Source organism: Protopterus annectens, chromosome 6.part0 (assembly GCF_019279795.1).
Source record: "Protopterus annectens isolate FY-2018-M chromosome 6.part0, PAN1.0, whole genome shotgun sequence".
In the NCBI taxonomy this organism is placed as follows: domain Eukaryota; kingdom Metazoa; phylum Chordata; order Ceratodontiformes; family Protopteridae; genus Protopterus; species Protopterus annectens.
This window is the reverse complement of record NC_056737.1, coordinates 1,210,593,096-1,210,605,497: the sequence shown is the minus strand read 5'-3', so window position 1 is coordinate 1,210,605,497 and position 12,402 is coordinate 1,210,593,096. Positions and strand designations below refer to the sequence as shown.

The 12,402-nt window shown below is 39.1% G+C and overlaps 1 protein-coding gene across 1 annotated transcript in view; it reads right to left on the bottom strand.

The window, feature by feature from the left end:
* Positions 1-12,402, bottom strand: part of GRB14 (growth factor receptor bound protein 14) — a 1,680,298-nt gene that overhangs the window by 899,012 nt on the left and 768,884 nt on the right. The window lies entirely within an intron of this gene.

Genomic DNA, 12,402 nt, shown 5'->3' with positions numbered 1-12,402 from the left:
GTTTAAGAGGCAGGATCTGCCCTTAACAAAGCTGAACTGGGTAGGATCCAGTGTCTGTAGGTCCCCAATATCTTTATTTATGAGGTCCATGATGATCCTTTCCATAGTTTTGCAGACCAAGCTAGTCAGGCTTATGGGGTGATAGTTTCCAGGATCTGTTGAGGCACCAGCTTTGTGGAGAGGGACCACTGTTGCCACTCTTTGGGTACATATCCTGTAGTAAGGCTGAGATTGAACAGTAGTTTTATGTCTGGGTTTAGCTCTTCTTGGAGTTCATGTAGGATGCAGCCCGGGACACCGTCTGGTCCCATTGATGATGCGTTTTTTGCTTTGGAGAGGGCGGCTCTTACCTGAGCATCTGAGATGTCAGAGGGGCAGCACTCTGCTGGGATAGATATTTGCCCTTTTGGTGGGGAGGGGGGGAGAAGTTTGCGCTGAAATTGTCAGCTAGGATGTTGGCAATGTCTGTGGGTTCGGTGTATTTTTTGTCATTTTGAACTAATTCTGAGCATATCTGGGAATTCCCACCCAGGTTCCTAACATAACTAAAGAAAGCCTTGTGATTATCCTTAGTGTCCTGTGCAATTTTTCTCTCGAAGCTGGCCTTAGACGATTTTATGAGTGCCCGTAGTTTTTTGCTAATACTGATCAGAGATGCCTTCCCTTTTTGGGATTTTGCTCTATCATGTAGTAGCTTCCTTCTTCTATTGTATAGTTTGTTTATGGCTGGGGTCCACCAGACAGGATGTCTGCCTTTGGAGGATTGGGTCTTGGTTTTATTTGGGATTGCAAGATCCATGCATTCCTGAAGGTGTTCATAGAATGCGTTTATAAAGGATTCTGCAGTCTGGGCCATATTTTCCACAGGCCCGGGGGCTTTGAAGGATTCCACCTCAGTTCTGAGGAGTGTGAAATTTGCTTTAGAGAAGTTTTTCACTGTGGTTTTCTGGGCAGGGGGTGGGGTCGGGATGTGAATATCCAGAGAGATGAGTTTATGGTCTGATCTTACCAGTGAGGGATACACTTCTGGTCTGGAGCATATAGTCCCCATGTTGGTGATGATCAGGTCCAGTATGTTTTCTGCTCTTGTGGGAGTGGTAACAAGTTGTTCCATAGCATTTGAGTTTATAAATTCTAGGAACCTTTGGGCTAGGGTATTGGAGCTAGAGTAATGCTCCCAGTCTATGTTTGGGTAGCTGAAGTCGCCCAATATAATGGTGTTTGGAGAGACCTTCATATTTTTCAGTGTTCTCAGGAAGGCCGAGTGGGGTTCCTGGGTTTGGGAGGGTGGTCTGTAAAAGGCTATAAACTGGAAGGCAGTTTTACCCACTTTTAGTTGCACATGGATAGTCTCTGATGCTTCGTGCTGTGCCACCAACCTGGAGGTGTGGGTATCTTTGACGAATATTGATACTCCCCCTCCTTTTGTGGTTCGGTCCAAGTTTTGGGGCCGAAAAGCATGGTATGAGGTATAACCTGGTAGTGCTGGGGCGCTCTCGGGATTCTTGAACCAGGTTTGTGTTACTGCACAGATATTGATGTTCTCCATGCTAAGGAGAGTTTCGAGTGAGTGCATCTTGAGGTTTAGGCTTCTGGCGTTGAGTAGCATTACTCTTAGTTTCTTATCCCTTGTGATACCTATGGAGGTGGGTTTGTCTTTTGAGCCTTGCCTAAAAAAGGCACTATGGGGGTAGCAAGAGCCTTTGCCAATATCCGAAAGCCCAGGGGTGACAGGTGCAAGCCGTCCCTAGTGAAGCATCGTGGCTTGTCGAGCTTGTCATCCCAGGCTGACAGGCATTGGATCCCCTTTGAATGACACCAATACTTAAGCCACTTGTTGAAATTGATCATCTTGTCTTCATATTGTGGCATCATTCTTGGTGAGGGTAAGATGCTACTCAAGGTCAGGGTCATACCAGCCTGGGCTACATGCTCAGAGAGCTCCTCTATGTTTCTTTTCATGTAGTCCAGGGAGGTACGTCTCAGGTCATTCCCACCAGCATGGACAATGACTGAGTCATATTTGTACTTGCCTTGGAGTGACCTGAGTGCTTGTGTTATGTGGCTGATCCTAGCGCCCAACAGGCAGCTCACTGTGACCTTCTCCTTGTTCAGCCTGGTGAGCAGGACGTCAGTGTGCCTGATGATAGAGTCACCTATTACAAGTGTATCAGATGTGTTGTTTAGCCTTAAGGGCTGTGACTGTTCGGCACACTGGCTTTGTGAGCTATGTGTTGCATGTGTTTTGTTTTGGGGTAGCGGTTGCTTGGGTGTCTGCTTTGGAGGTCTCTACTGCTTAGGCAGATTTTTATTTAGAGCCTCTGAGTATGTTTTTGTGTGTTTATGTGTTTGGTTTGCTGTTGTGGTAGGTCTGTGTGAGACTGGAATTGTAGTGAGTGTGGTTTCCTTCTCCTCCTGACTGGTTACGCCAGTACTGAGTTGAGAGCACTTAGCCTCCAGTTTGGCTATATGGTTGCATCTCTCACGTATTGGAATTTGTTGTGAGGAGGAGAGGGTTGTCCGTGTACATGAGGCAGTTGTAACATTGCCTCAAGATTCCCAGATTCACCAGCTGGACCGGGGAGGAGATTGACAACTGACCTTTGGACATGCTAGAATAGTATTGGGAATTCCTTTATAATTGAAAAAAAGGGCCAATGGGGAACAAGGTACTCAAGGGGAGTTTGTGAGGGTGTAGTGCTTTTCATTTTTTAGTGCTGACTTAGTGAGCAAGTGCCAGGTAACTTAAGTGCAATGTGTTACAGGTAACTTAAATGCAAAAACAACAAACAGTAACTTTCTTTCAAGTGAAACAAGGAAATAAGTACAGTAAGCAATGCAGATATCACTAGGGATCCACAGAAGCGCTGAAAAGCCGCGTTTTAGGTGAAATTAGCGTTTCAGGGAAATAAGCAAACAAACAACAAGCATACAAACAAAGTCAGCAGGCCTGGATCTAGTCTATGCTACAGCAAACAAGGTGTACCAATTTCAGTAAAAACAGTTCAAATACGCAGGTACTATAAGCCTTTAACCTGAAATTCCCAGCTCAGAAGGGCAGAGTCCAGCCTCTCCTCCCCCAAGAGTGCAGACCATGAACCTTCTTAATGTAAAATAACTGGCCTGAAGCCCAAGTGCTTAAACCAGAACTAATACGCTTTTAGAATAACAGACACTGAGCCCTCAATCAACAGTTCCCAACTTAGAAGGATGTAAGCTACCTGTCCTGCCACCACAGTGCAGGCCACAAACCTTCTTAATGTAAAACAACTGTTCTGAAGCCCAAGTGCTTAAACTAAAAGGCTTAGAATGAGTTACACCAAGCAGTAATAAATACAATTGAGTACTTTTAAGATTACGCAAAAGCAAAATAAAGTAGGAAGAAACACAAATACAATAAAAGCAGATTCATTTTTTTTTTTTTTTTTTTTTTTTAAGTGGAAAGAGAGAAAGGAAAGAGAGAAAGGAGTAGCAGAAACTAAGCTGATTGGCCTTCTCAAATCTTCTCCCTGTACTGGGTAGAATGAGGTAATGACACTAGACTGGGAGGAGGGTCCCAGATCAAATTTACACTAGGGGCGGGCAACTGCAAAGCCACCAACTATAACAAGCTATAACAAACTGCAGAAATGTTTCTCACACCTGAAAAGCAGCTGTGAACTTTTAAATGAAAGTTTTAAACAGCTAAAGGAGCCTTTAGAAAAAAGAGTTTAACTGCAACAAGTTATTACAAACAACCCAACAGATGCTTAATAAAAGTGGACAATTTCCAGTTAATACCTCACACACAGTGAAACCAGCTAGAAAAATACACAGTACACAAAGTGCTATAAATAACAAAGAAATAAAGAAAAAAATAAACAAAAAACAGAATACTTAATGTTATATATTATATCTCCGAGTTTCCTCAGTGTCCTTCCTTCGATCAAGCTCAAATATCTTCTCCCTCAAACCTGTACCTACTAGCTACATCAAAACTCTACTCTCTAAATTAAAACCATGCTCAGCATCAGTTGACAATATTCCTTCCACTTTTCTTCATCTAGCAGCTGACGCTCTTACTCTCCCTGTATCTATCCTAATTAATCACTCTATCTCTGAATCTAAAGTCCCTTCCATCTGGAAACAACGCTACACTCTACCTATACACAAAGGAGGTAACTCCTCTGATATCTCCAACTTTAGACATATTGCTATCCTCTCCCCTCTCTCTAAAGTATTAGAAAAATGTATTCATAAACAAGTTATGCAGTATCTAATACAGGTAAATCTGCTTACACCCACTCCACATGGCTTCAGACCCACACATAGCACCGCTGCAGCTCTATTATCCTTCCTCAACACTGTATAGTCATGGACGACCATAAACTTATTTCTTGCCTATTCTTGGACCTCTCAAAAGCTTTCAACACTGTCTCACAATCTCTTCTGCTGCACAAACTGCATAACCTCAATTTTTTTTTTTTTTTTGCAGTTGGTTAATCAGGATAGTCCATTGGGCCAATAAGAACCCGTTTTCAATGAAGTCCTGGGGAGAAAAGCTCCAAGACAAAACAAAGATTACAGCAGTTAAAATTAAATTTTAGGTTACATTAAGTACAAAAAAAACAAACATTGCATTTGTAATTATACAGTTTCTTGAAATACAATAGTACAATTAGAGAATTATACTCTAATTGTTGCATGGTTCTCCAGCTACCTCATTGATAGATCTTAATCAGTGAGATGGCACTCTGCACTCTCCCCTCCTCTCCCTGTAAAAAAGGCCTTTACTTTTTAATATCTTTACTAATTAGCTCTATACCTCCTGTCCTCAGTCATCTTTAGTGCAATACATAGATGACTCTACAGTCACCACCACAGCCGACTCTCCCTCTAAGCTCTTTTCAGCTACTCAGGCATCTTTTAACTTAGTTGAAACATGGCTCTCCAACAACCACCTCATCTTTAACCCTAAAAAAACAAAGATGTTACTCTTCCTACCTAAAAAGTTCAACAATATTAAACCTTCCTTCTCTATACAGTCCCTTAATAACACTCCCATTCAGGTAGAATCCAGTACTAAGCTCCTAGGCGTAACCATCGACGATCAGCTTAAATTTGACTTGCATGTTAATAACTGTATCAAAAAGACTCATTCAAAACTAGAGCTCCTTTACCATAACAAGAAATTCCTTACCTATGAAGCCAAGATTACTCTCTCTTTCTTACCTACCTTCTACCCAGTTTAATGTTCAATTCTCAAATTATCACAAATCTTAACTCAGCACTCCTGACCAAACTCGAATCTACCTATAACAAGGTAGCTAGATTTGCTTCCCAACAAACCTATAAATCACATCGCTGTCTCTCTCTAAAACACCTAAATTGGCTTGAATTACCCCACCAGCTTCTTCTCTCTCAGCTCCAGATCATCCATTTTATCCTATACCAGCATTACTACTGCCCAGCACTATCCCCTCTCATCTCCCATTATTCTCCCTCCAGACCTCTCCGAAGCTCTAACCAAGACCTACTACAAATCTACAAACCAAAGTCTAAATTTGGACGCAACATGTACAGCTATCCCCCCACTTTTGCCAGGAATAGTCTCCCACTAGAAACCAAGACCCTTACACATCCTAAACAATTTAAGACAGCCACCAAAGAGCACTTTAAAAGTCACTGGTTCTGCCACTGCACTCGCCCTCCTTAACATCCCCTACTTCTCATACCTTAATCTACTTTCTGCCCTTACCTCACTCTTCTCACTAGCTCTCTCTAATCTACCTTGACTACTGTTTCTACTGTCTTCTAAAATCTATTAAGCAAATCACCTCAGAGAAACATTCTATTGTAATTGTCTTGCCTTCATGCAACTACATCATGATAAAACTGGGTTTTTGTAACCAGTTACCCCAAAAACTATATTCATCTTAATGACATATTTCTTTTTATACATCTTGAAATAGTTATGCTATACTCCTGATTGACACTGTATAACATTGTATTCCTACTTAAATGCCTTATAATAATCATGTAACATTGCTGTTTAATGTTAATTTATAATGGAAATTGTATAATATCTTGGAGCTTTTCTCCTCGGGCGTCCGCTGAAAAAGGGCTCTTCAGTTCAGTCAGACAATCCCAGTCAACAAATGTAAAACAAATAAATAATATATATATATATATATATATATATATATATATATATATATATATATATATATATATATATTGTTATTGTGGCTTCTCACATAAATAAAAAAGTAGGATATCATTGTAATTACATCAAGTTTATGTTAAAGCTATGTCCAAAAATTACTCTTGACAGCGCAATAAATATATAATTTTCCATTTAAAGCATAGGCATGATTTACATTTACTGCACTAGATCTAACTGTAACATTCTATTGGCAATGACCTCAGTTTTCTTTAATAGAGTATCAATCAGCCCCCACAAAGACAGAAATGACACAGCCTATGGTAAATATAGTTGTATGATGCAATATATGCAATAACAGTTGCTGCAAAGAGGAAAGCCACTTACTATGAATTATGTATCTCGTGATTTTGTTTATATAGCTTGATGATGTAATTTGAACACTGCAAGGCTGCAACTTGGCTGAATGAACTGTCTCATATTATGTTGGAACTCTGCAAGATTAATCAGTTTAAGACAGCTTTGTGGTTTGCCCTTGCTCTCTGAAGTAACAGTAGCCGCTCACTATTGTATTTTCTCTCCTTCTCTCTTTGTCCCCCCGCCCCACACTGAGGTTCCCTCCATAGATATCCTTGACATAGTATGGGGGTCAGCCAAGCATATGCTTTATAAGCTGTGATGCTCAACTTTAATTTTTAATACATTTTGTTTATCTCATCAGCACTTAATATTCTACCTATTGCTGGGCATTTGTTTTTAAACCCATGAAACAGCATGCAAAATCATTTAGCAGGGCACACATATTTTTTTAAAATACTTAACATTGCAATGATTCATGAAATCTGATACATTACATGATTCCAGCACTGAAAATAAGGCATGTATATGAAATGAAAAGAGAATAAAAAATAAAGAAAGTAATTTTGCTCATTGAGAGATGTGCTTATAGCTTTAGTAGTTAACTGAATAATAGAGCTCTGCTGTGAGAATGTTAGCCTCTACCCATTGTTATTAATTCTGCATTTTATTTATATATATATATATATATATATATATATATATATATATATATATATATATATATATATATATTATGGAATAAATTATAATTCTGTTGGTGTTGTGAGAAGAGTAACATAAGGCCCTGCTACACAACACAGGTAGGTAGGTTACTTTTTTTTGAGGTATTTGAGGATGTCATTAGCTTGTCATTGCAGACACAGTTGACATGACGCATTTGATGATGTCATTAGCTTGTCATTACATTAGCAGACACAGTTGACATGATGCATTTGATGATGTCATTAGCTTGTCATTACATTAGCAGACACAATTGACCTGACGTATTTGAGGATCTCATTAGCTTGTCATTACATTAGAAGACACATTTGACATGACGTATTTGATCCCACCCTGATGACAGCGCACTTCTCCTTAAGCTATTTATTGTATTTCTAAAATTATTATTGCTACACAGTTAATACTGGTCTAGTAATTATATTTTCAATGGCTAGATACAGGATTAAGTATATAATTGGTAATACATATAATGTGTGGTACAAACATATTATTCTGTGGCATTAAAGTCCAGAACTCTGCAAATTTGTAAAGAAATTAAGATTATATATTTATTTGTATTTGTTAAGTGCGCAGGAGTGCTGGCCAATGGATTCTTTCTGGCCATGACCCAGTACAAAACAAGATAATATAAACAGAGGTAACAAATATATAAGTTGATTTTGCTTTGACTTGAAAATGTTTAGAATATCTACAAATTCTGCTATATAAAAACCTGTTGGTCTCACACCTTTTCAGCCTTATGGTTTACATGGAATGCCCTAATTTTTCAGGCAGTTGTAGTGGCTGCTCTTTTCTGTTTGAACCGACGGCCACTCCAGATGTGGATGATATTGGTCAGTGCTGCAGTAGCCTTAGCTATATGGGTTATATCCTGCAAGGATATAACAGCTGGTCAGCTTCCAAAACTTCAGGGCACCTTCCATCCAACCAAACTGCCATGCAACTTGAGTTGAGCTGACTAAAAGACAAGTTTGGACGTGAAGCCCTTCAGAACGTTCCTTCCGCTGAAGAGTGCACTCCTCTGAGGCTTTTTAAGATCAATGTTTAGCGTCTCCTTTCTTTTGCTGGGCTGATAAGTTGCCTTTGGGGGGGGGGGGGGAAACTTCTATTTTCTTAAATGTATTCGTGTTTTATTAATTTCCTCTTACAAACATTATCTTAAAGCTAGGAGTGCTGTCTTTTAATGGGCTGTCTCAAGACTGTAACATACTTTTAAACAGAGCATTTGTTGTTTCTGTTACTTTAAAAGTAGTGCTAACTAAATGAAAACATATTTTCTGTGGAGAAATTGTACTTATTTTTGTGGGGGCTAACATAGTATTTAAAAGTGCTTTTTACTGTGTTTTTTTCTGTCAAAAAGGTAACTTTTGTGGACTGTTAGTTACACCAGCATTTGCTGCTTGTCATCCCACGGAAAAGCTGCACGAGTTTTGGGTTGACCATGGAACAGACTACTGGTCCCATGGTCAGGCCTTCTTCCAGCCACAAAAAGAAAGAGTTAAGCAGACAACCTCTGTCACCACGCCAGGCTAGCAATTTGCCTCAAGAGTGACTCTGCTGTGGCCATTTGTTGTATCTGAGACCGCTCATCTTTTACCACACATCCCTCTGGTGTAGCAGCAAGAGCTACATTCTCCACAGCTGGAATCCCCTCTGTGGGCAAGTGAGAACCATTCTTGTCAAGAAAGTTTCCATGTTGTGCCAGAATGCTGTGCCCATTCATTCCCATAACTGCTGCCATTAGTGACACGATTGGCCCCGTGTTCCCTATGAAAAAGAAACAGAAAACCAAGCTTGTATCTACTCTTCCTCAAATTTCTTTAGACTGCAGTTGTTTACTGGGCATGACTCAGGAATTAAGTCAGGCTATCGATCCTTCTTGTAAAGTACTTTCTGGTAAATGAAAGAAGGATCCTTCTTATCCCAAACAGATTGCAGATTCTGAATCTGAACAGGAAGATTACAAAGATGGATTCAAGTTTTTTTTTTCCTTAGATTTATGATTCTAACTCAGAGGAAAGCTCAGTTTCTTATTCTCCCTGTTGGAGTTTCTCTTGCTCTGAGATTATTGCTAGAATGTCTCAGAGTTTTCAGTGGGTGATCACTGAGGTTTCTCAGTCCCTCAGAAAATACCGAGTTGTTACAGAAGGTTTTACCATAGTATACTCCCATTCCTCCTGCTTTGTCAGCATTGGTGGATGCATATGCATGCCTGCTTTTTGCCTGTTAGTCAGCCAGCTGCACCTAAAAATGCAAATAGCATATGCATAAAACTCAGTCTTAATTTTATATGCAGTATTCCTAAATCTGACCCTGCAACTATACACTTAGTTGATCAAACTGCTGCTAAGGATTTAATTAATTCAAATCCTACTATTTCTGATATGGGTGGGAAAATTATAGATAGATATGGGAAACACTGGTTTTCAGAATTTTGAATTGACATGTTTATATGTTAGACTTTGTTATGACAAATTGTGAAAGTATGAGGAATGTTTTATCTGCAGTTTGTTCTTGTGAGGAAAATCTACTTTAAATAATTTAATTTCTTCTAGTGCACAGGTCACTACTTATTGTTTACATACAGTGTGTGTACGACTCTGGTGATACTTCTTCCAGGGCTATGGCTACTGGTACTGTTTTAAGGAGGTTTGCATGGCTGCATTCCCAAAACCTTTTCAGATGATGTTAAAATAAGATTTTAAATTTTCCCTTGGATACAGAAATCAGGTAAACAGACATTAAAGAAGGAATAAAAATGGAGTTCCAAAAGAAGTCTAACTTCCCAAAACCAATGACAGTATGATGTATCTGAATAACTCTTTAAGAGACCTTGTAACACACTCCCACCTTGGCCCCCTTTTTTCTTCAAGAAAGTCTGAATCTCCATTTTTCTTTTTGGCAACAGCTACCTTCAGACAAATGGATTCTGAATTTCATTCATCAAGGTTACAAATGGCAGGGGGAGGAAATTCCTCCTTTCCAAGGGGTCATTCCTCATCCTTCAGATCAGAGTCTTTTAATTCACAATGTTCTTCATTATATGCTGTTCCATAGAACTAGTTCCTCCTTCCCAGATGGAGAAGGGTTTTATTCAAGGATGTTCCTAGTGCCAAAGAAAGAAAGTACTTGGAGAACAGATCTGGATCTTTCTTTCCTGAACCTGTTTGTGATAGTGCCCTAATTCAAAATGATTTCACTTGACAACCTGTTATTTCTTCTCTTTTACATTTCCTGCTAACACTAGACTTGTAAAATCATCACATCACTATTCAACCAAACTTCAAGCATTTCTTGAGACTTTGTATGTCTGGATCACATTATCAGTTCTCTTACCTTTGGATTATCCACTGCACCAAGAGTGCTCACAACGTGTCCAGCCCAGTTACAGCTCATTGCAGGCTACAGTGTGTCCACATTTTTCCATATTTAGATGACTTGCCTATCTTTGCAGAGTCATTTTCCAAGTGTCAGGAATTTCTCTCTCGGGTGAGAGATCTCTTATATAATCTGGGATTCCAAGAGAGCAACGAATACAGTACATGTCTGAACAATCACTGTTGCAATAGTTGCTCCATCCACCCATCTTGTTTTTTTGTGTTTTTTTTTTTTTAATGTCATGGTGTGGACATTTAATTTTTGTTATTACTAGCATTGCTCTTTCAGGGCTCAGCTTCTCTGTCTCTGTTGGATAGAAAGATCTGAAGGGCTTTGTGCCCAAACTTGTCATTTAGTCATCTCAGCTCAAGCTGTTTGACAGTTTTGCTGCATGGATATTGCCCTGAAGCTATGGAAGCTGGCCAGTCATTATATTTTTGACACAATATAATCAATATAGCTAAGGCTACTGCAGCAGTGATCATATGAATATCTACTGTTATGGCAAGTTCAGCTTTCACAACTGGATTTTTCTAGTCCCTCATGGATTCATCCATGGTGTAGCAGTGAAGTAGCCAAAGACTATTTTCCTGAAGTGTGTCATCAATCGAGTGAACCAATTAGTGCTGCTGGTGACGTGTGTGCCACTGAACGCAGGATGCAAAGCCATGTGTGCCACTGAATGCAAGATGCAAAACTGAAATGCCATTGAAATAGAAAGAGGTCTGCATACTATGGCATTTTGTGTCCCTTTTAAAAGAAACTTAAACATAATTTAAAGTAAGCTGGAAGATTTAAGTCTGTGTGATAAGCAGAGAAACATGACATGAGTAGGTGTGAAATAAGTGTATCTTGTATATGCAAGAAACATGTTAGAAATTAAGAAAATGAATACACCTGCCAGCAGCAAGAAAATAGATGAAGTAATGCATGCAGAGTGACAACTGTGCTGTGAACTCTGGCACATCATTATTTACTTATTGATTGATTGATTGACATTTGATTACTGGGAAGATCGGACTAGGTAGAAACCCAATTTCAGCGGAGGCCCAGGAAGAAAAGCTCCAAATTATTACAAAACAATAATTTTACAATCTTCTAAAATAAATCAAAAACATATTAAATTTAAATAATTATAACAAATTAGACATAATATAAACAATGGTTAAGAACTGATACAGGGTTTATAACAATCATTTAGTATTTAGAGAAATTTTAGACAGTTTGTAGAGATATTAAGATAAGTTAGTCTAATACAAATAGGAATTGCAACATGAAGTGAGGGAAATACAAGCTTTTGTTATATTTAGAGAGACAGTCAGAGAAGAAAATTAACAGCAAGGAATTAAGTGAGGAAGGGAGAGTTAGAAGGCATAAGGAATAAAAAGGCACTTGTTCACATTCAGGGATAGAGCTTATCCTGGTTTTGAGCAAGAATAGAGCCAGATTTTAGCTAGGAAGTCTTTCAGAGTGGGTTTTGAAAGATGGGAGGGAGGGTATAGACCTGATGGATACAGGGAAGGAGTTAAAAGCCTTATCAACCTGGTGCAAGTACAGACAATTTCCAGAAAATTTGCTGGGTTTGTGGAAAGACAGGAGTTTTTGGTCACTGGATCGCAATGAACACTTGGAACATAGTCTTGTAGAATATTTTTAGGGCAGGACAGGCATATGGATGCTGGATAATTTTATAGGTGTCCAAGAAAACTGGAGCCCAAATAGCAAAGAGTTCTAACTAAAGACCAAATTAAAAAACAATGGCATTCAGAAACTCAAACTGTTTAAAAAAATTATATTCATTC